This window comes from Oncorhynchus gorbuscha, linkage group LG25 (assembly GCF_021184085.1).
Source record: "Oncorhynchus gorbuscha isolate QuinsamMale2020 ecotype Even-year linkage group LG25, OgorEven_v1.0, whole genome shotgun sequence".
Taxonomy (NCBI): domain Eukaryota; kingdom Metazoa; phylum Chordata; class Actinopteri; order Salmoniformes; family Salmonidae; genus Oncorhynchus; species Oncorhynchus gorbuscha.
In genome coordinates this window covers 5,586,513-5,608,389 of record NC_060197.1, presented here as the reverse complement: position 1 = coordinate 5,608,389, position 21,877 = coordinate 5,586,513, and the positions used below count along the sequence as shown (strand labels likewise).

Below are 21,877 nucleotides of genomic sequence, written 5' to 3'. Positions count from 1 at the left end.
AGCGGTATGACGGCTACGTGGTCCTATGGTGTTTATACTTGCGTACTATTGTTTGTACAGATGAACGTGGTACCTTCAGGAGTTTGGAAATTGCTCTCAATTTGCTCTACAATTTCATTTCTGAGGTCTTGGCTGATTTCTTTTGATTGCCCCATGATGTCAAGCAAAGAGGCACTGAGTTTGAAGGTAGGCCTTGAAATACATCCACAGGTACACCTCCAATTGACTCATTATGTCAATTAGCCTATCAGAAACTTCTAAAGCCATGACATCATTTTCTGGAATTTTCCAAGCTGTTTAAAGGCACAGTCAACTTAGTATATGTAAACTTCTGATACAGTGAGTTATAAGTGAAATAATCTGTCTGTAAACAATTGGTGGAAAAATTAGTTGTGTCATGCACAAAATAGATGTTCTAACTGACTTGCCAAAACTATAGTTTGTTAACAAGACATTTGTGGAGTGGTTGAAAAACAGTTTTTAATGACTTCAACCTAAGAGTATGTAAACTTCCGACTTCAACTTTATGTGAGAATGCTTTTCATTGACTACAGCTCAGCGTTCAACACCAAAGTGCCCTCAAAGCTCATAAATAAGCTAAGGACCCTGGGACTAAACACCTCCCTCTGCAAATGGATCCTGGACTTCCTGACCGGCCGCCCACAGGTGGTAAGGGTAGGTAACAACACATCCACCATGCTGATCCTCAACACAGGGGCCCCTCAGGGGTGCGTGCTCAGCCCCGTCCTGTATTCCCTGTTCACTCATGACTGCACGGCCAGGCATGACTCCAACACCATTACATTTGCCGATGACACAACAGTGGTAGGCCTGATCAACGACAGCAACGAGACAGCCTACAAAGAGGAGGTCAGAGACTTGGCCATGTGGTGCCAGGACAACAACCTCTCCCTCACGTGATCACGACAAAGGAGATGATTGTGGACTACAGGAAAAAGAGGGCCGCGCACGCCCCCCACGCCCCATTCTCATCGACGGGGATGCAGTGGAGCAGGTTAATAGCTTCAAGTTCCTTGGTGTCCACATCACCAACAAACTAACATGGTCCAAGCACACCATGACAGTCGTGAAGCGGGCATGACAAAACCTATTCCCCCTCAGGAGACTGAAAAGATTTGGCATTTGTCCTCAGATCCTCAAAAGGTTCTACAGCTGCACCATCGAGAGCTGACTGGTTGCATCACTGCCACTCTCTGTTGTCATCTATGCATAGCCACTTTAATTAACTCTACCTACATGTACAGTGGGGCAAATAAGTATTTAGTCAGCCACCAATTGTGCAAGTTCTCCCACTTAAAAAGATGAGAGAGGCCTGTAATTTTCATCATAGGTACACTTCAACTATGACAGACAAAATGGGGGAAAAAATCCAGAAAATCACATTGTAGGACTTTTAATGAATTTATTTGCAAATTATGGTGGAAAATAAGTATTTGGTCAATAACAAAAGTTTATCTCAATACTTTGTTATATACCCTTTGTTGGCAATGACAGAGGTCAAACGTTTTCTGTAAGTCTTCACAAGGTTCACACACTGTTGCCCATTCCTCCATGCAGATCTCCTCTAGAGCAGTGATGTTTTGGGGCTGTTGCTGGGCAACACAGACTTTCAACTCCCTCCAAAGATTTTCTATGGAGTTGAGATCTGGAGACTGGCTAGGCCACTCCAGGACCTTGAAATGCTTCTTATGAAGCCACTCCTTCGTTGTCCGGGCGGTGTGTTTGGGATCATTGTCATGCTGAAAGACCCAGCCACGTTTCATCTTCAATGCCCTTGCTGATGGAAGGAGGTTTTCACCCAAAATCTCACGATACATGGCCCCATTCATTCTTTCCTTTACACGGATCAGTCGTCCTGGTCCCTTTGCAGAAAAACAGCCCCAAAGCATGATGTTTCCACCCCCATGCTTCACAGTAGGCATGGTGCTCTTTGGATGCAACTCAGCATTCTTTGTCCTCCAAACACGATGAGTTGAGCATTTACCAAAAGGTCCTATTTTGGTTTCATCTGACCATATGACATTCTCCCAATCTTCTTCTGGATCATTCAAATGCTCTCTAGCAAACTTCAGAAGGGCCTGGACATGTACTGGCTCTGCAGGATTTGACTCCCTGGTGGCGTCGTGTGTTACTGATGGTAGGCTTTGTTACTTTGATCCCAGCTCTCTGCAGGTCATTCACTAGGTCCCCCCCGTGTGGTTCCGGGATTTTTGCTCACCGTCCTTGTGATTATTTTGACCCCATGGGGTGAGCTCTATCTTGCGTGGAGCCCCAAATCGAGGGAGATTATCGGTGGTCTTGTATGTCTTCCATTTCCTAATAATTGCTCCCACAGTTGATTTCTTCAAACCAAGCTGCTTACCTATTGCAGATTCAGTCTTCCCAGCCTGGTGCAGGTCTACAATTTTGTTTCTGGTGTCCTTTGACAGTTCTTTGGTCTTGGCCATAGTGAAGTTTGGAGTGTGATTGTTTGAGGTTGTGGACAGGTGTCTTTTATACTGATAACAAGTTCAAACAGGTGCCATTAATACAGGTAACGAGTGGAGGACAGAGGAGCCTCTTAAAGAAGAAGTTACAGGTCTGTGAGAGCCAGAAATCTTGCTTGTTTGTAAGTGACCAAATACTTATTTCCACCATAATTTGGAAATAAATTCATTAAAAATCCTACAATGTGATTTTTAAATGGGAGAACTTGCACAATTGGTGGCTGACTAAATACTTTTTTGCCCCACTGTACATACTATCTCAACTAACCTGTGCCCCTGCACATTGACTCTGTACCTGCACCCCCTGTATATATTGTTATTTTTTACTGCTCCTCTTTAATTACTTGTTACTTTTATCTCTTATTCTTATCCATATTTTGAAACTGCACTGTCGGTTAGGGGCTCATGTGTAAGCATTTCACCTGTTGTATTCTGCGCATGTGACTAATCAAATTTGATTTGACCTTGTGAAAGTAACACGTTTTCATTTTCGTCAAAAAAACATCTATATATTGAAGGAGTGGCTTTGAGACGGCCTGCACATGCGCAGTTTGGCGCGAGACAACCTTTAGACCCGTTGACGTGATTTGTGCACTACCGCCACCTACTACTTTGGAGCTATACAATTTATCTTACTACTTGATAGCATTAGATGTGTGGACGATACATTTAGGTACACAGGACGTACAGTTAGTATTCTATGACTATCCAACAGTGAGATATCATGCACTTGTGCTTAATTGTCTCATATTTTGTAATGGTTGTCATAAATAATTTTGTGCACCAAGGTCACATTATTAAACCATGTTCAAGGTATTTGATGGCAGACCTCACAAGATGAACCTTTAATTCTGCATGGTAAAAATCCCATATGCTCTCTAGTTTGACCTCTGTGTTGTAATAGTGTTGAAGTCCAGGCATGGCTAGTGAGCGACGGTGCATGATGTCTCATCTTTCTGTGTGCGTGCATATTTAAAACAACAGGAATCCAGACACCATCTGCTTGTCTCAGCACCTCAGTACCTCAACAGAGCTCATAATGAGTTGAGAGTCCCATTTAATCAAAAGTTCTGGGGTTGTACATAGATCCTGTACGTTGCAGGAAAAACATTTTTGTCTGTGTTCAGCCCTTATCTTATCATACACATTCTCTAATTGTAGACCAAGCTACATTGTGCTTACTGTTATCTTTATGTTATTTCATAACATTGACAGATCTATAGTGAAAGTATTACAGTAGTTATTTATTGTCTCTTAATGACAATATGCTGCCTCTAATGTGGGGTTTTCTCTTTGTAAGGTTTGCCGGGGGGAAGTTGAACGTTTGCCACAATGCGGTGGATCGCCATGTCGAGAGCGGACGAGGAGATCAACCGGCCATCATTTATGACAGCCCAGTGACTGGAACTAAGCAGACCATCACTTTTAGAGAACTACAGGAACAGATAATGATCTCAAACGCTTTAGAGAACTACAGGAACAGGTAATAATCTCAACCACTTTAGAGAACTACAGGAACAGGTAATAATCTCAACCACTTTAGAGAACTACAGGAACAGGTAATAATCTCAACCACTTTAGAGAACTACAGGAACAGGTAATAATCTCAACCACTTTAGAGAACTACAGGAACAGATAATGATCTCAACCACTTTAGAGAACTACAGGAACAGGTAATAATCTCAACCACTTTAGAGAACTACAGGAACAGGTAATAATCTCAACCACTTTAGAGAACTACAGGAACAGGTAATAATCTCAACCACTTTAGAGAACTACAGGAACAGGTAATAATCTCAACCACTTTAGAGAACTACAGGAACAGATAATGATCTCAAACGCTTTAGAGAACTACAGGAACAGATAATGATCTCAAGCGCTTTAGAGAACTACAGGAAAAGGTAATGATTTTAGCAAAACTCTTCACAATGTACATATTCATTTAGACTGTAGGACGTCCCTCTAAATATAGATTTTCACCCATATGTTGTAACATAGTATAGCCTCCCCTAAGCAGCTTGAACTCCTTCCCCACCTGGTATTTTCTCCACTGTCCTGTCTGTTTAATGGTTGAATGGTTAAATGTGAAATGTACATGCCACATTTATAGGACTGTTTATAGAAGAGTTGATGGCCCACTTTCACAGTCACATCGTAATATTGCAGTAGATAAAGGTCTCACTGACGCCAAGTGAAGATCTTTGTTGGAGGGATTTCATCAAAGCAGCAGGGATATTAGCCAGTATGTGACTCTGACGCTGAATTGCGTATACTGAGAAATCCTTTTCAGCTATTTAAGCCAGACCTTCAAGCCTTTTACTTTCTAGGCCTACATAACATTCAGAGAAGAGCACCTCCACTATTGCTGAAGATTCCTCCTCAAACATTTGGGTAGAGTTGATTAGCCGGATTTATGCTGCATTAGAATGAATGAAAAATTAGAGACACTCGTTCTATGTTGAATGAGACAGTCATTTCAGATCCCTTAATACATTAGATCAGTAACCCGAGGAAGGTATGACGGTGTGCAGATAGTAATTGAGATTTAACATCGGTCATATTGATAGTACGTTACATAGTCAGAACATGGCCTTTCAGAATGTTCCGACGTACATTTCAGACGAATGCATTTGTTTGAGCTGTGTTGTATCACATCTCTTAAGTCTTGTTTCTTTTAAGAGGCCCCCGGGAGCACACTGTGTGAATGCTGTGTCTTCCAGCCCAAGATGATAGCGACGGCCTCCTTTGGCATTGAGCCTGGCAGGAGAGTGGAGTACATTGCCCTGGTGAAGAAAGCCCTGGAGCTCAGCTCTCACAGTCCCTCCAAGGTCCTCATCGACAACCCGGCCCGGCATGGTGAGGTCCATAGAGATAGAATACTGTTCTATGTTATTCTGTGGTAAGGCCTAACTCACTAATGTCAACTCTCTCCGAGAGATGCCTGCCATTTCCCAAAGACAATAACTCTGCTGACATGCAATAATTTTACATGATCCTCTCTATTGGTTACTTAATACTATTATGTCCTGACTGGACCATGAATGCGGTTCTAGTGTATATATAAATCCGATTGTTTCAGCTGTGAGCTTGTATGGAGTTATGGATGGCTCGACAGATCTGTCGCTCCTAAACGGCCTGTCGAAACAAAGGTGGGAGAGAGAAACGGTGCGCATGAGGGACTGAATCACGCAACGCTGAGACGTGCCCCTAGGCTGTGGTGGGGAGCCTGGCACAGGGTCAGAGTGAAACCAGGCAGAACCGGTAGAATAAAAGACAGTCAATTTCCCCCAAAACAGCCGGCAGCCACGTACAGTAATGTGTTGGCACTCCAGGAAACTGAAATGAGTTTCATCTCAACTCGTACATAAAAACAGCCAAATCTGTGCTCAGGGAAATCATTCTGAAAATGCTTTGCAAAGTATTGCAATCACTCTGCTCAGGCAATCTTTCACACCTATTTTATTAGTACCACCGATGTTTGGAATGTATCACAAAGTCTGGGGTTTTGCACTCTGATTGCTGCTGTGTTACCTTTATGCACAGTTACCCTAGTAGCTATTTTTGATTATGCAACACAGGGAGGATACTGTTAAGGTGATACGTTGTATGTTGTCATGGAAACCGTCTGAGCAAATCACCATACCTCCGATGTTGGAGAATATGAGATGTCCCCCTTTTTTTGTTGTTGAAGTCGTTGGTATATTGCCGCTCTTGTGAATGCTAAACAACTCTAGTAATCACTATGGAAAGGCAGTGAGAGGTTCCAGAGAAGTGGAATTCAAAACCCACCCATAAGGCCTCATTAATCAGAGAAGGTTCCTACTACTGGATTATATTATTTTGGAAGAGGAGAGAACAATTAAAAAACAGCTCAAGGCTTTGGGGGTCTTCTCTCCTTTCCCTCGGCCTTTGGGCAGTTTGTGGGCAGTTTGTGACGACTATAAAAAACGTTTCTTGAGCAATATGGCATTGTTGGTCGGATGAGCCTTGTTGAGTTGTGCACAACTAATGGATCTGTTTTAATCTGTCTTTTGTGTCCACGTGGTAAAAATGATTGAATGTGTGTCTCTTGAATATGTCATGGAAATGAATCCATCTCTCCTGGTTGATTGTCTGCAACAGGAGAAGGTGTCCATGCATCTTGACCTCAGTCTGGACTGGGAGGAGGAGATGTCCACTGCACGTCCTCATGACTGTGTGTCTCTCCCTGCCAGCCATCCTCTATACGTCCTCTATATGTCTGGGGCCACCGGGAACTCCTAAGGTACAGCACTCTGACTCGACACAACAAGTTCATTACAGGAAGGGGTGTAAAGACCCACTGGGAACAGACATCAGTTCAATGTCTAGGTTTGATTTAAATTTGGTTGTGTTGTCAACTAATGTGAAATCAACAAAAAATGTCACAATTTCAATGGATTTAGGTTAAAAGTTGGGTGAATAAACAGAATAAACATCTCCCTTACGATGATTACATTTTTCAAATCCAATCCATTTTCCATTTTCATTCAACATTATCACATTGCATTTTTTGGGGGTTGAAATGACATGGAAACAACGTTGATTCAACCAGTTTTTGCCCAGTTGTGTCTGACGACTTTTATCATAAGGAATCCAGTCAATTTCACAGTTTAATGCAAGTAATGAGTATCATATACTACAGTAGACATTCCATGGATCTGCAAATGTGATTCAAGTTCATTCTAAACTTTACCACCGTGAGATAGATGAGACTATTTTTAAACCAGAACCGGTAGTACTGAAAATGAGGTGAACCATGCAGGAGGTGGAAAATTGACCGGAAGTGGCTCTAAATTGGAAAAACACAGCTCCAGATAGCTCCCTTTGTCTTTAGCACCCAGATAACATGAAATATCCACCCGCTGGCCTGCTGTTCTCAGTCTTGTCGTCACCAGTGAGATCTATGGAGGAAACAGCTGAACTCCTACAGGTTATGTTACCATACATCGCAAAGATGGCCTCACAAAATAGTTGAATTGAAAAACCAAGATTTATACAAGGGTTTGAATGTATAATAAAATAAATGAACCAGTTAAGAGCTTGTTGCATTCGTCTTGCCTCTTTTCTATATCATCCCCTCAGTGCATTGTCAGGGATACTGCTGGATACGCTGTGATGTTAACGTGGACCATGGCAAACGTTTATGGCCTCAAGCCTGGTGAAGTAAGTCCATGTGAAACATCTCCAGTGTTCTTTATCATTGTATTACAGAACATACACCATAAACATGCACAAACATAGTACAGTATGGATTCTCTCTTCTTTCTCTGCCTACTCTCTACTTGGTATGGTGGGCAGCGTCTGACCTGGGCTGGGTAGTGGGCCACTCCTACATCTGTGTCGCAACTTTCGTTGAAGTCGGCTCCTCTACCTTGTTTGGGCAGCGTTCAGCGATCGATGTCACCGGCTTTCTAGCCATCGTTGCTCCATTTCTCATATATCCATTTGTTTTGTCTTGTATACATACACACCTGGTTTTCATTCCATAATCACACTACATGTATTTTAGTCCTCCGTTCCCCTCCATGTCTTTGTGTGTAATTGTTTATTGTTAATGGTGTATGTTCATGCGCTATACTTTTGTTTATTTTTCCGTGTTTTTGGGCACTTAGATTTTGTCATTTTGTGCCTATTTTTTGACCGGAATAAAAGTTTACTCTACTCTGCTCTCCTGCACCTGACTTCGCTTCCCTTACACAGCCGTAACAATCTGTTAGGCAACACCACCATTCTATACGAGGTATGTACCGTAGCCTACATAGGCCTATTATAATGACCTGTGAATGGGTCACTATTGGTCAATTAACTCCAACAAAACACACAAACTCAACTTTCTCAAGGACTTGTCCCTTTCACTCAGTGATTCCAAATGCTTCACAGATTACCCTATTTAAAGACAATGAGCACAAGAAAAATGTACTGCTAATGACGCATGAGTATATGAGATTTCAGACAACCAGCCTTTTGATATTCATGCACATGATCATCATTGCAAATTTACCCCGGCCTCATTAAACTAATATTCACTGGCTCGAAAAGGCCCAGTTAGGTTGCTTATTTGTATGAAGAGCAGCTGGTGATTCTGCTGTGTTTGGGCCCTGGGCAAATGACCCCAGGGGTTGGGAGTAGAGGGGTGGGGAGGTAGGACTGCTCATGGAGGCTATCTGCCTAAATAGACTTTTGGTCTCTGTGGCTGTTGGAGGATTGGAGGTGGGTGTTGAATTCATCAGCCTGGCTTTATTTTTGTGGAATGCATTGCTCCTGTCTACCCTGCTCCACACAACCTTCTGTCCTCTCACTGATTAATACACAGTCATAGATATTCACACTGGGAGGAAATGAAGGCCCTCGAGTCTGTTGTTGTTGATTTCCCAGTTCATTTTAATCTGTCCCTCTCTCTCTCTCTCTCTCTCTCTCTCTCTCTCTCTCTCTCTCTCTCTCTCTCTCTCTCTCTCTCTCGCTCTCTCGCTCTCTCTCGCGCTCTCTCTCTCTCACGCCTCGTCTCTCTCTCTCTCCTATCATGTGGAGCAACCTCGCCGACTGAACCTTTAGAGAATGAATATCGGTTCCGCTCGCCCTTGGGCTCTTCCTCACTGCGACTTTTGTTGGTGCACAATACTTTCTCAATAGACTAATCTTGTTTCTATTCATCAGTTTCAGCCCATCTGTCTGGGCTCCAAATATAATTTTGTCTCCATTTCAAACAGATCTTTCCATGAATATTCATTCTGTTCGGCACAGTGGAAGTGTTAATGGCGCGGAACGTCAGTAGTAAGAGAACTTTATGGCCTTAGTACTGTTCTTCTGTTTGATAGGTGGCTGGCTGAGTCATTACTACCGCAAGCCTCTAAAAACAGCTTCGCTCTGAATGTCCCGCTACACTTCAATACCCAACTGGCGTGTTCATGTAAGCTTATGTCCTCAGGCTGTTTGGGTTTGTAACGGATCTCTCTCTCTCTATGCAGGGTAAGCCTGTTGGGACACCGGATGCCGGGGCGCTCTTCCGCGTGCTGTCAGAGCATGGTTGTTCCTCCATGTTCACCGCGCCCACTGCCATCCGAGCCACCAATTCCGCCATAGGGGCTCAGTACTCCCTCACCAGGTACCCTCACCACCCAATCCCCACTTGACATAACACTGTGGAGATGGACCATTCAACAACTGTCGTGGCTAGCTCTGTTCTGTACCCTTTCTGCCTTTTGAAGTAGGCCTATCCTTTAGTCTTATCAACGTCCAGAGACTGGGTACCTTTCATCCATATCTGGTGTTGTCCCCCACTGGCTAAAGGTTTTGGCGCTGCCTGCCCACTCTCTTGTTAGTCTCTGTCCATCTGCTGGAGCAGTGTCCCTGCCTGGCCCAGGCTCATCGCTCACAACCTGTGTTCCCATTTAGACCTGATTGAGGTTTAATCAGGATGGATAAAACACCGGCAGGGCATTCATTCTTATTACATAATACTGTGCTGCTGCCAAGCTGCTAAACACACAGGGAATCACTGAGTGCTGTAGAGAGCCTCAGGCAATGCCATCTTTGATGGTGCCTGGTTCCAGGGACTGGAGTGATTGTTATCCCCATGGGAAATGTCATCATTTGTATTGATAATAAATCTGTGGAAAATGCAGTTTTGGTTCCTTTAATATTTTGAAACAGAATCACAGTTGATCAGGTATAATGTGAAAATAGAGGGGGTGTGGTGGTCACTCCACTTAGATTTTTCTCCATACCTGCGTCATAAAACAGGGGCTTTGATCTTTGGTCATAGTTTGCCGTTGAATAATCTGAATGTGGGGAATTTGAAGGTATTTTGTGTGCTGTTTCTGAACAGGGTTTTGCCTCGACTGCTCCAGGCAGACCTGAGACACAAATCCCAAAGGGATTGAAGTCATTGTTTTCCCTGGACTATGACATGACCTTCTTTCTGCTAGTTGTTATGATGGACTATGCTTCAGTTGTTGGTTTAGTCATGTGCCATGCAGCATCTTTCCATGACTGTCTTTCTCCCAGAGGGAGAAGGTTAGTGAAAGACTACAGCAATTCACTGAGAGAGAATTGATGCGCAAACACAACAACCACAATGTGAGATGTTTCCAGAATCCAGGCAGACTCAGACAGTAGTCGAATATCCGGTTGACCTTTGTTTCCTTGCCTGGAGACAAAACAGACAACCATCAAAACTATTCTTCTCCCTTCTCTACTAGCAATGTTAACAGTCAAGAAGCAGACACTAGACGTGTAATTTTACAGCTCAGGAAATTGGATGTTCTCAGTGAATGTAAAAAGTACGCAATCCAGTAAAGTTGAATACAATAGCAATTCATGTCAATTAAAACGTCAACTCTATTTCCCCTCTTTCTCATGAATTGATTATAAACTTGTAGTTTGAAAGGCAAGCGTTTTGAGAACACTTTATTAAGCATTAAGACACTAAATCACCTTAGTTCACGTGTGGATGGTTACTCCTATAAACGGGTTGTTGCTGGCATCTCCTCAGTGTATGGCACCGTTATCAGTAGGCCATAGATAGCATATGAAATATTCATCACGATCTCTCTGATAAGCTCACTGCAGTAGCCTCTTCTCAGCTCCTAGCTCAGTAACACCACATGGGTAGCTAATTGCACCACATCCTGTGCTAAAATATACCACAGAGCCCATAACAACTATTGCCGCTCGTGACAGAGCCTGGGGAGAAGCCACTGCCATGGACCAGAGGGTCTCCAGGTACAGAGGGTCAGTGAGGCAGAGTGAACGCTTCAAACGTAGACTTTATTACATCACTTACCAACAGAAATCAGGCTTTATTACATCACTTACCAACAGAAATCAGGCTTTATTACATCACTTACCAACAGAAATCAGGCTTTATTACATCACTTACCAACAGAAATCAGGCTTTATTACATCACTTACCAACAGAAATCAGGCTTTATTTCAACACTTATCAACAGAAATCAGGCTTTATTACATCACTTACCAACAAAAATGCTTATAAATAAAACTCTTAAAGTATAACTTCAAATAACAAAGACTCTCAGTTTAAGATAACCTTTCAGCCCCAAACTGTCGGCTGCTACTGTATCTCCAGTCCTCTCCCTCGAATGTGAGCAGCAGCAGCAGCCTAATCAACTGTCGGGGCTGATTGTCCAGCCAATCACACACTTGATTGACTTATTATCCATTAGCCTCCCAACAGAGAAAGTGCCGGAAAGGCGCTGGAAGGATAGATAGGTCGTGACCGGCCTCACACGCCAGTACAGTAGGTAGCAGTGTATGCACCTGTCAGTTGGTTGCGATTCGCAAACATTTTTTAAAGAAGAAGAAGAAGGCGCTGGAAGGGCACGGCAAGAGGGCTTGCCTCCTCCAGTGCCACAAAGTCATTATGAATGCACTTTCCTATGTGCTGATTTTCAGAAAATCAGATTTTCCTGTGTAGCACTTTCCAAGTGTTGAAAGGTGCAGACATGCCAAAACCACAAAATTGCCATTTTCAGCCCAGTATTTCATTCTCGCTGGGTACTTCACGATGACTATTGTTATTACAACACATGAGTTGCTTCCTGTAATGGCCTTGGAGCATTATCAGCGAGCTTGAGCAATTTCACTCGTCACCCCAAATGTCAGAAAAGTAATAGAAAAGCGGGTTTGGAGAACTCTGGGAAAGGAGTCGCGTCAAGCTCTGCTGTTCAACCCACTCAGAGGAACAATCACAGCACCATGGAGCAAGAACCATTTCATAGCCCCTATTAACATAGCCAGGAGCACTAACTCAATGCTCACAGGCAGAGCAGACTCTTACTTATGGGGGACAACGTTCATGATTTCGGTCAATAACAATTTCCAGCTTGTAGCACCAGGAAGCTTGGCTTGTGACTGACTCTGCCTGTTTGCTTAACATTTGCAGGATTTATATCATGCATTATCTGGGATGTCATGTGCCATCTTTCAAGGAATATATGTGCAATTGATATACCTTTTCATTGCAAGGTGACGCGTACAAGGTGCACATACAGACACACACACACACACACACACAAGCACATGCATACTAAATGCAATTATGGGGGCTAATGTTTCCTCTCTCATTCTTGCTAATGAGACACAAACTTCCCCAGTTGGGAATATGTTAGGTATAGTACTGTGGGACTATTGTTGCCTGTCCAAGGCTGAATCTGGGCCTCTGAAGATATGGAGAAATGTGCTTGGCCTTCACCCACCCACTTGCATAAATTACACACAGATCCAACCATCCATGGCTGCCTGTCTCTCCCCTTTTCCCAACATCTGTAGTCAGATTGTTCCAAAGTAGGAGCAGGGAACACAGGGCAAGGTGTCACAGGTGAGATTTAAATTTAAGTGGTGTGCTGTGTAGAATACGGAGAAAAGATCAGCAGATGACAGACCAATCAGAGGAGGATGGTGGGAGGAGCTGTAGGAGGACAGGCTCATTATAATTACCGGAAGAGAATATACAGTATGGAAATGTTTGATAACGTCCTATTGATTCCATTCCAGCCATTACAATGAGCCTGTCCTCCTATAGCTCCTCCCACCAGCCTCCTCTGAGGCCTATTTGAATTAGAATTCCTCGAGTTGTTTTGTGTGGCAGGAGGCCATGGAAACTGTATGGCCTCAGACGTTTTGGCAGCAAATGAAGTCTTCTCTGCTTTATCAGCCCATGTCAAGGTCCCTGAGTGAAGATTAGCATGGCTTTATCTACAGTTGAAGTTGGAAGTTTACATACACTTAGGTTGGAGTCATTAAAACTAGTTTTTCAACCACTTCACATATTTCTTGGTAACAAAGTATAGTTATTGCAAGTCGGTTAGGACATCTACTTTGTGCATGACACAAGTAATTTTTCCAACAAATGTTTACTGACAGATTATTTAACTTATAATTCACTGTATCACAATTCAAGTGGGTCAGAAGTTTACATACACTAAGTTGACTGTGCCTTTAAACAGCTTGGAAAATTCCAGAAAATGATGTCATGGCTTTAGAAGCTTCCGATAGGCTAATTGACATCATTTGAGTCAATTGGAGGTGTACCTGTGGATGTATTTCAAGGCCTACCTTCAAACTCAGTGCCTCTTTGCTTGATATCATGGGGAAATCAAAAGAAATCAGCCAAGACCTCAGAAAAAAATGGTAGACCTCCACAAGTCTGTGTCATCCTTGGGAGCAATTTCCTAGTGCATGAAGGTACCACGTTCATCTGTACAAACAATAGTACGCAAGTATAAACACCATTGGACCACGCAGCCGTCATACCGCTCAGGAAGGAGAAGCATTCTGTCTCTTAGAGGTGAATGTACTTTGTTGCGAAAAGTGCAAATAAATCCCAGAACAACAGCAAAGGAGCTTGTGAAGCTGCTGGAGGAAACAGGTACAAAAGTATCTATATCCACAGTAAAACGAGTCCTATATCGACATAACCTGAAAGGCCGCTCGGCAAGAAAATGTCTTAAGGACAAGAAAGTCAAGGTATTGGAGTGGCCATTACAAAGCCCTGACTTCATTCCTATAGAACATTTGTGGGCAGAACTGAAAAAGCGTGTGCGAGCAAGGAGGCCTACAAATCTGACTCAGTTGCACCAGCTCTGTCAGGAGGAATGGGACAAAATTCACACAACTTATTGTGGGAAGCTTGTGGAAGGCTACCCGAAACGTTTGACCCAAGATACACTCAATTAGTATTGCCTTTAAATTGTTTATGTAAACTTCTGACCCTCTGGGGGAATGTGATGAAAGAAATTAAAGCTGAAAAAATATTCTCTCAACTATTATTTCACATTCTAAAAAAAAAAAGTGTTGATCCTAACTGACCTAAAACAGGCAATTGTTACTAGGATTAAATGTCAGGAATTGTGAAAAACTGATTTTAAATGTATTTGGCTAAAATGTATGTAATCTTCCGACTTCAACTGTATATAACCACAGCTAGATGGGGATTTTTACTCAGATCAACAGAAACAATATGGACTGTTTTGTGTACACGTTTTTGTGCAAGTTTGTCTGAGACTCGTAAGGCAATTATAGTCTAATGGGAAAACTCCAGCTTACTGCTTTTTTCCCACCTTGCTACTGGCACAACTCAGTTTAATATAACTTGAAAACACAGTCGTAACCTTCCTTGGCTGTTACATATTTTTTGATGAACTTTGTGGTTCGAACTGTGATTGGCTGAAGCCGTAGACCGTATACCATGGGTATCAAAAAACATTTATTTTTACTGTTCTAATTATGTTGGTAACCAGTTTATATTAGCAGTAAGGCACATCGGGGGGTTTGTGGTATATGGCCAATATACCACAGCTAAGGGCTGTATCCAGGCACTCCGTGTTGCGTCATGCCTCAGAACAGCCCTTAGCCATGGTATATTGGCCATATACCACACCCCCTCAGGCCTTATTGCTTCATTATAGATCTGCCACTACTCTATTACACTGTCCTGGCCTATAGAGCCTGACTGCTCTCTCTGCTCCTCCAGATTGAAGAGCCTTTTCTTGGCTGGAGAGCGCTGTGATGTGGAGACTCTGAACTGGGCCGGTACTGGACCACTGGTGGCAGACTGGTAAGACTTTAATTTGCTACTGGAACATCATAATGGACACTACATGCTACACTAGGACGATGGTTCAATTTCTTGATACTGGTTGTGGTATTACATCTGACCCAACATTTCCCCTATATCTCATTTAAAGGCTCAGAATTCAAGAATAGTTGTAACAAATTATAAATGCAGGACTCTATTCTCTGAGCACCGTTTGAGAATGTTAATCTATTATAGTTTTAGTCTATCTTAGGGGAATTGTCAATGTGAGTGAATTGTTATTGCCGCCTCGGTAGTATTTGATCAGCCCATTGACATTAGTTCGGCCTTGAGAAGGCGTAACAAATAGCTATATCTCCACAGTATAACTCTTCCTTGAAAGCCCCCTGCAGGCATTAAGTGCATGGACTATGCTCCCGATTTAATTCATGCTTCGCACTTATACCGTATACGGAGCACCAGAGGAAAGGCCATTTCTTTCACTAAGTGCCGTGCTAAGAAGAGGAATTAGCCCACAAGGATTTGGGGCTGCTCTGCAATGGTCATAGAGTGCCCTGAGGCTTTCACTACGCTCCCACAGCCACCCAATTAACTTAATCAGCTTCTCAATCTAACCTCATTAATACTAGTCCTTTCAGAGCAATTCACAGTTCATCAGTCATAGACCGCTTGCTGTGGTCTAGTAGCTTTACAATGGATAAGGAGGGGAAGTTCTTCTTGTTGGTGAAAGTGTGTGATTCATTTTGTATATAATACCTCCCAATCATCACTGTCTATATTGGTGATGAGATGTGTAATTGGGGTCTTGAGTGCAGGGCTATACTGCATTGTTTTCCCCTGTGTCCTCTGTCACCTTCGAATGACTTTAGAGTCACTAAGACCCTATTAGCCACTTGGTGGGTGATTCCAGCCCATGTTCCAGGCAGCGAGCCATCGTACGAATGTCCCCCTCTCCCTTACCCCCAGTCCCACAAAACAGTGATAAATGTGGTAGAGAAGGCGGCACGAGAAAGGCATTGGATTCCTTGTACCATTTTTTATTTATTATTCTGCGTGCCTGACAGAGAATCGACCGGGGAAGAGCAGACATCTGTGTTAAATATGGAATAAAAAAATAGACATGGACCTTAAGAATGTACGGGTGAGAGAGAGAGAGAATCCACCTAACACTGTCTTGGATCTCAGCCCAGATTAGCATGTTTGGGGAGATGGCTCTTTGTCTCCCAGACCTCCCTGGAAGTGGGTGCTGTTAACTCAGCAGCAGTAACCCACAGGAGTTACCACGCAAAACTGGGCTTTTGGTGTTTTACTGAGTCATCCACTGTTAGTTATCATGAGCCAATGTGCCACAGTGCAACAGCTCCAGTTGATACAATATACAGTATGAGCCTTCCTTTGTCTTTTCAGGTGACCATTAGGTTACTTTGGTTTTCTCAAAAGCCTATATATGCACTGAGTATACCAAACATTAGGAACACCTTCCTAACATTGAGTTGCATCTAAGCTGTGGCGGTCATGAAATTTTGTCAACCGGTGATTGTCAAGCAAATAACTGCTGGTCTCACGGTAATTGACCATTAATTAACATAAATGATCAAGGCTCGGGAGAAGACCAAGACGCAGACAGTTTCGACAATAATCCAGGGTGGTATAACAAGGTACAGAACGACAGGCAGAATGATCAAAAACCGGGAAAGCTAGAAAACAGGAACTAGAGACAGACAGGATGTCACGTTCGTCATAAGGAGGAGACCAAGGAGCAGCGTGATATGAATACACACTCTAATAAACGAAGAAACACTAAACAAACTTACAAAATAACTAAACAAACGTGACGCTGTATAATCCGAGTGCTGACAATGGCAACTACACATAGACAATAACCCACAAGCCATCCAAGGCATATGGCTACCTAAATATGGTCCCCAATCAGAGACAACGATAAACAGCTGCCTCTGATTGAGAACCAATCTAGGCAACCATAGACATACAAAACCCCCTAGACATACAAAACCCCCTAGACAATAAAAAAACTAAACAAACCACTCGTCACACCCTGACCTAACCAAAATAATAAAGAAAACAAAGATAACTAAGGTCAGGGTGTGATACAGGAGTACGCGAAAAAACTGGCAACAGACAAACAGAGAACACAGGTAAAAGTACACTGAGGATAATGGGGAAGAAGGGCGACACACCTGGAGGGGGGTGGTGACAATCACAAAGACAGGTGAAACAGATCAGGGTGTGACATAAATGCATTTAGCATCTCCTGGGTTTCACGCATAACATACAAGTCACTGATGCAGACCTTTGGAACATCTACATTTTAAAAAGTATAACAAATCGATTTAATATAGCCTACACCTTCAAAATAAATCTAAAGAAACATGATATGATATGAAGAAAATGTAGTCTATTTCAGAAGAACAGAATAGCATACTCTGAGTTGTCCTTATGTTAGATACTGATGTGGTATGCCATATGGCTGTGGGCTACAATAGTTCATTTAGAAGACAAGATTTGCTTAGAATTCCATAGCATTATTTTATAGTATGAAGAATACAATTGAAAAAAAGCTGAATAACATAGAAAGGATATTTTCACCAAACAATTTGAGGGAGTCTGCACATGCGGCTATTCTATGTTGAGGGGTTAACAAAGAAACAGGTACTCCTATATGTTATTTATATATTTATGTAACTTTAGTCTGTTTGGAATATTTATTTCTCGCACAGAATAGGTCAACTTTTGTACTATGGGGGATAGTAGATTGACATAGTCTAGTGCTTTTGCTGTTCGTTAGTGTCACGCCTTGGTCGTAATATATTGTGTTAGTCTTCATTTATTTGGTCAGGCCAGGGTGTGACATGGGTTTATTGTGGTGTGTTTTGTCTTGGGGTTTTGTGGGGTGTTGGGTGTGTGGCTTAGTGGGGTTATCTAGCAAAGTCTATGGCTGTCTGGAGTGGTTCTCAATCAGAGGCAGGTGTGTATCGTTGTCTCTGATTGGGAACCATATTTAGGCAGCCATATTCTTTGAGTGTTTTGTGGGTGATTGTTCCTGTCTTTGTACCAGATAGGGCTGTTTTGGTTTTTCACATTTCATTATTGTGTAGTTTCTTCATGTATAGTTTTTTCCTTCATTAAAATATCATGAATCATCATCATGCTGCATTTTGGTCCGACTCTCCTTCTCCACTAGAAAGCCGTTACAGTTAGGCCTTCTCATCTTGTTGGCTGATGAAAAGTACATCTGGACAGTTCTTCCAATATCTTCAATATGTGAAGTTGGGTCCCCGATGTGTCTGTCTTCACTTGTATCAGGTGAGAAGACCCGATCGATCACATTATGGAGAGCCATGGGAGCGAGAGGTGCTTCAGCACGCAGCTGGGAGAAGGGGATTATAATTATTATGTTCAGTCCAAGGGCACAATGGCTACTAGCCACAAAAGGCATGGATTTTTTTAGGGGGCATTACGGCCACACAAAGGGGATGCAGCCGGGAAATTTGAGGCATTATCAAGTGCTTGTCAAATTGTGAAGTGTGTACAGCCTGCACAAAAAACAAAGCAGAAATCATGGCTTATATGCAACTTTTTTTTAAATCAACATTAGTCACATCATGCAGCCTTAGAATGTATTAAAAATCACAACCTATACCACAACATTTGTATTACATTTACATTTAACATTTAAGTCATTTAGCAGCCGCTCTTATCCAGAGCGACTTACACTCCTTTATTGGGAGTGTCTTGCTAATTGCCTATAATTTCCACCTGTTGTCTATTCCATTTGCACAACAGCATGTGCAACTTATTGTCAATCAGTGTTGCTTCCTAAGTGGACAGTTTGATTTCACAGAAGTGTGATTGACTTGGAGTTTCATTGTGCTGTTAAGTGTTCCCTTTATTGTTTGAGCAGTATATATATATATATATATTACACATACACACACATATCCTACATACATGTACATACACATACGCATAAAGAACAAAAATAAACATATATATATATATATATATATAAGAAAAATAAATAAACATATATATATATAAGATCCTTCTGTAGCTCAGTTGGTAGAGCATGGCGCTTGTAATGCCAGGGTAGTGGGTTCGATTCCCGGGACCACCCATATGTAGAATGTATGCACACATGACTGTAAGTCGCTTTGGATAAAAGCGTCTGCTAAATGGCATATTTTATTTTTTTATATTTTTTTATATTTTTTATAAAACTTGCAGCAGCACTATCAAGGCTCTTATTAGCTATTTCTAGCCTTCGCTGAGACGACGAGCCAATAATTAGTTTTTAGATTTTACAGCACCTTACGCAATGTATCTGCTCATTTCCCTCATTTCCCTAATCTCCCCATTCACTCTGTCCAATTTGAAATACAGTTGAGTAGTGGAGACCAGAGTCTATAAAGCTTGGGTTGTCTCTTGTGGAGGTCATAAGTGAGCTTTTCAAGATGGAGAAAGTCAACAATCTGGTCAACACAGATTTTAAATGTAGGAGGGTTATTAGAGGCCCACAATAGAATAATACATTTCTTAGCAAAGTATGTAATAGTCATAAGCAAATTTTCTCTGTCAGGATCAAGAACAAAGTCCTGCTGGGCATTAAGAAGATGGATACACGGGGTCATATCAAATTGTACATCTAGTATTTTCTGTGCAGCAGTATGTATAGATGTGTATGTGTATCTCTCTACAGCTCCAAAATACATGCATATAGGTTCCACTTTCAGAGGTACATCTTTTACAGTTAGGAGACATGTCTGCTTTCATTATATGGAGTCTCAAAGGAGTGTAATAAAATTTGTACAAAAATGTGTAATTAGATTTTCACTTTTACATTAGAGGAGCCGTATACCCTGTTGCAAACCTCCGCCCATAACTCATCACTGATAGTCAGACCTAGGTCTGTCACATCCTGCCCGTAGTTCCTTTTTTATGTCTCTATTTTGGTTTGGTCAGGGTGTGAGCATTCTATGTTTTGTTCTGCATTTCTGTGTTTGGCCTGGTATGGTTCCCAATTAGAGGCAGCGGTCTATCGTTGTCTCTGATTAGAGAACCATACATGGGTAGTCTGTTCCCACCTGTGTTTGTGGGTAGTTGTTTTCTGTTTTTGTGTTCTGTACCAGACAGAACTGTTTCGGTTTCATTCATTCTCTTTTGTTGTTTTAAATAAAAGATGAACACATACCACGCTGCACTTTGGCCCTCACCTTCTTCCACCAATGGCCATTACAGAACTACCCACCACCAAAGGACCAAGCAGCGTGGCGAAAAGGAGGAATGGACATGGGAGGACATCTTGAATGGCAAGGGATCCTACACATGTCTAATTTGAAGATATTGTAACAGATTTCCTTCTCTTCATCTGAAGAGGTGTAGCAAGGATCGGACCAATACGCAGCGTGGTAAGTGTCCATGTTTTAATAGAAAAGACTGAACATGACACAAATACAAAATAACAAAGTAAATGGAAATGAACCAGTCCCGTGTGGCACAAACACTGACACAGGAAACATTCACCCACAAAATACCCAAAGAATATGGCTGCCTAAATATGGTTCCCAATCAGAGATAACGATAAACACCTGCCTCTAATTGAGAAACAATCTAAGCAACCATAGACCCATATAAACACCTAGATGGAAACAACCCCATAACTCTACAAAAACCCCTAGACAGTAGAAACACCCATAGATGAGACAAAAACACACATCACCCATGTCACACCCTGACCTAACCAAAATAATAAAGAAAACAAAGAATACTAAGGTCAGGGCGTGACAGATATTTAAAAGAAAATGGGATCTTGGCACATTGAATTCACTGCAGAGCTCTTGAAAGGATTTCAGTGTAGTGGTTTTCTGGTGAAATAGGTCTGAAAAGGTCCTGATTCCTAGAGTATGCCAAAGATTAAAGTTGGCATCCCTCAGGGCTTTTGGCAAGTCTGGGTTGCCTACTATAGGCGAGTGAGAACGCATTTTGGAGGAAATTCTCAGGTATTTCTTACAGTCCCTCCACGCTAGTAGGGTGCAGTAAATCACAAAGGTTTTGGCATTGTTGCCCACTTCACTAAAGTTATTAATGAATATAATTGAGCTTAGGGGCAATGAACCACAGGATTGGGCTTCTATCTGAATCCACATGGACTCTTATCTGTTTGTGATCCATGTTAGCATGTTGCGGATTTGGGCAGACCAATAGTACAATTGAAGGGAGGGAAGGGCAAGACCACCCATAGATTCAGGTTTCGATAGAGTGGAGAACTTGATCCTAGGTTTTTAATTGCCGCATACAAATGTGGTGATGCTTTGGTTAGTTGTTTTGAAGAAGGAAACTGGGAGATAGCATGGGAGCGTCTGAAACAAATAGTTCCGTCTTGGGAGGATGTTCATACGGATGACATTAATTCTTCCTACTAAGCTAATTTGGAGGGAGATCCAGGTTTGGAGATCGTTCTTGATTCGATCCAGGAGTGGGAGATAATTTTCCTTGAAAAGGCTATTCAGATCTGGTGTTATGAAGATCCCAAGGTATTGAAACCCCTGTGTCTTCCATTGGAAAGGATATAGTGTCTTCATAGAGCGTAAGAATGACAGGGCAGACAGTGGATTTGTTAATATTGATCTTATAACCTGAAAACTTGCCATACTGAGCAATTGTGTCTAAAATGGGAGGGATTTCTCAGGGTTGGATATGTAGAGCGAGACATCATCAGCGTAAAGTGAAATCTTGTGCTACAGGCCACCTGCAGAGACACCCATAATACTTGGATTGC

At 42.2% G+C, this 21,877-nt stretch overlaps 1 pseudogene; it reads left to right on the top strand.

The window, feature by feature from the left end:
- Positions 1–5,024: 5,024 nt before the first annotated feature.
- LOC124013555 overlaps positions 5,025–21,877 on the top strand; it is a 38,890-nt pseudogene continuing 22,037 nt past the window's right edge.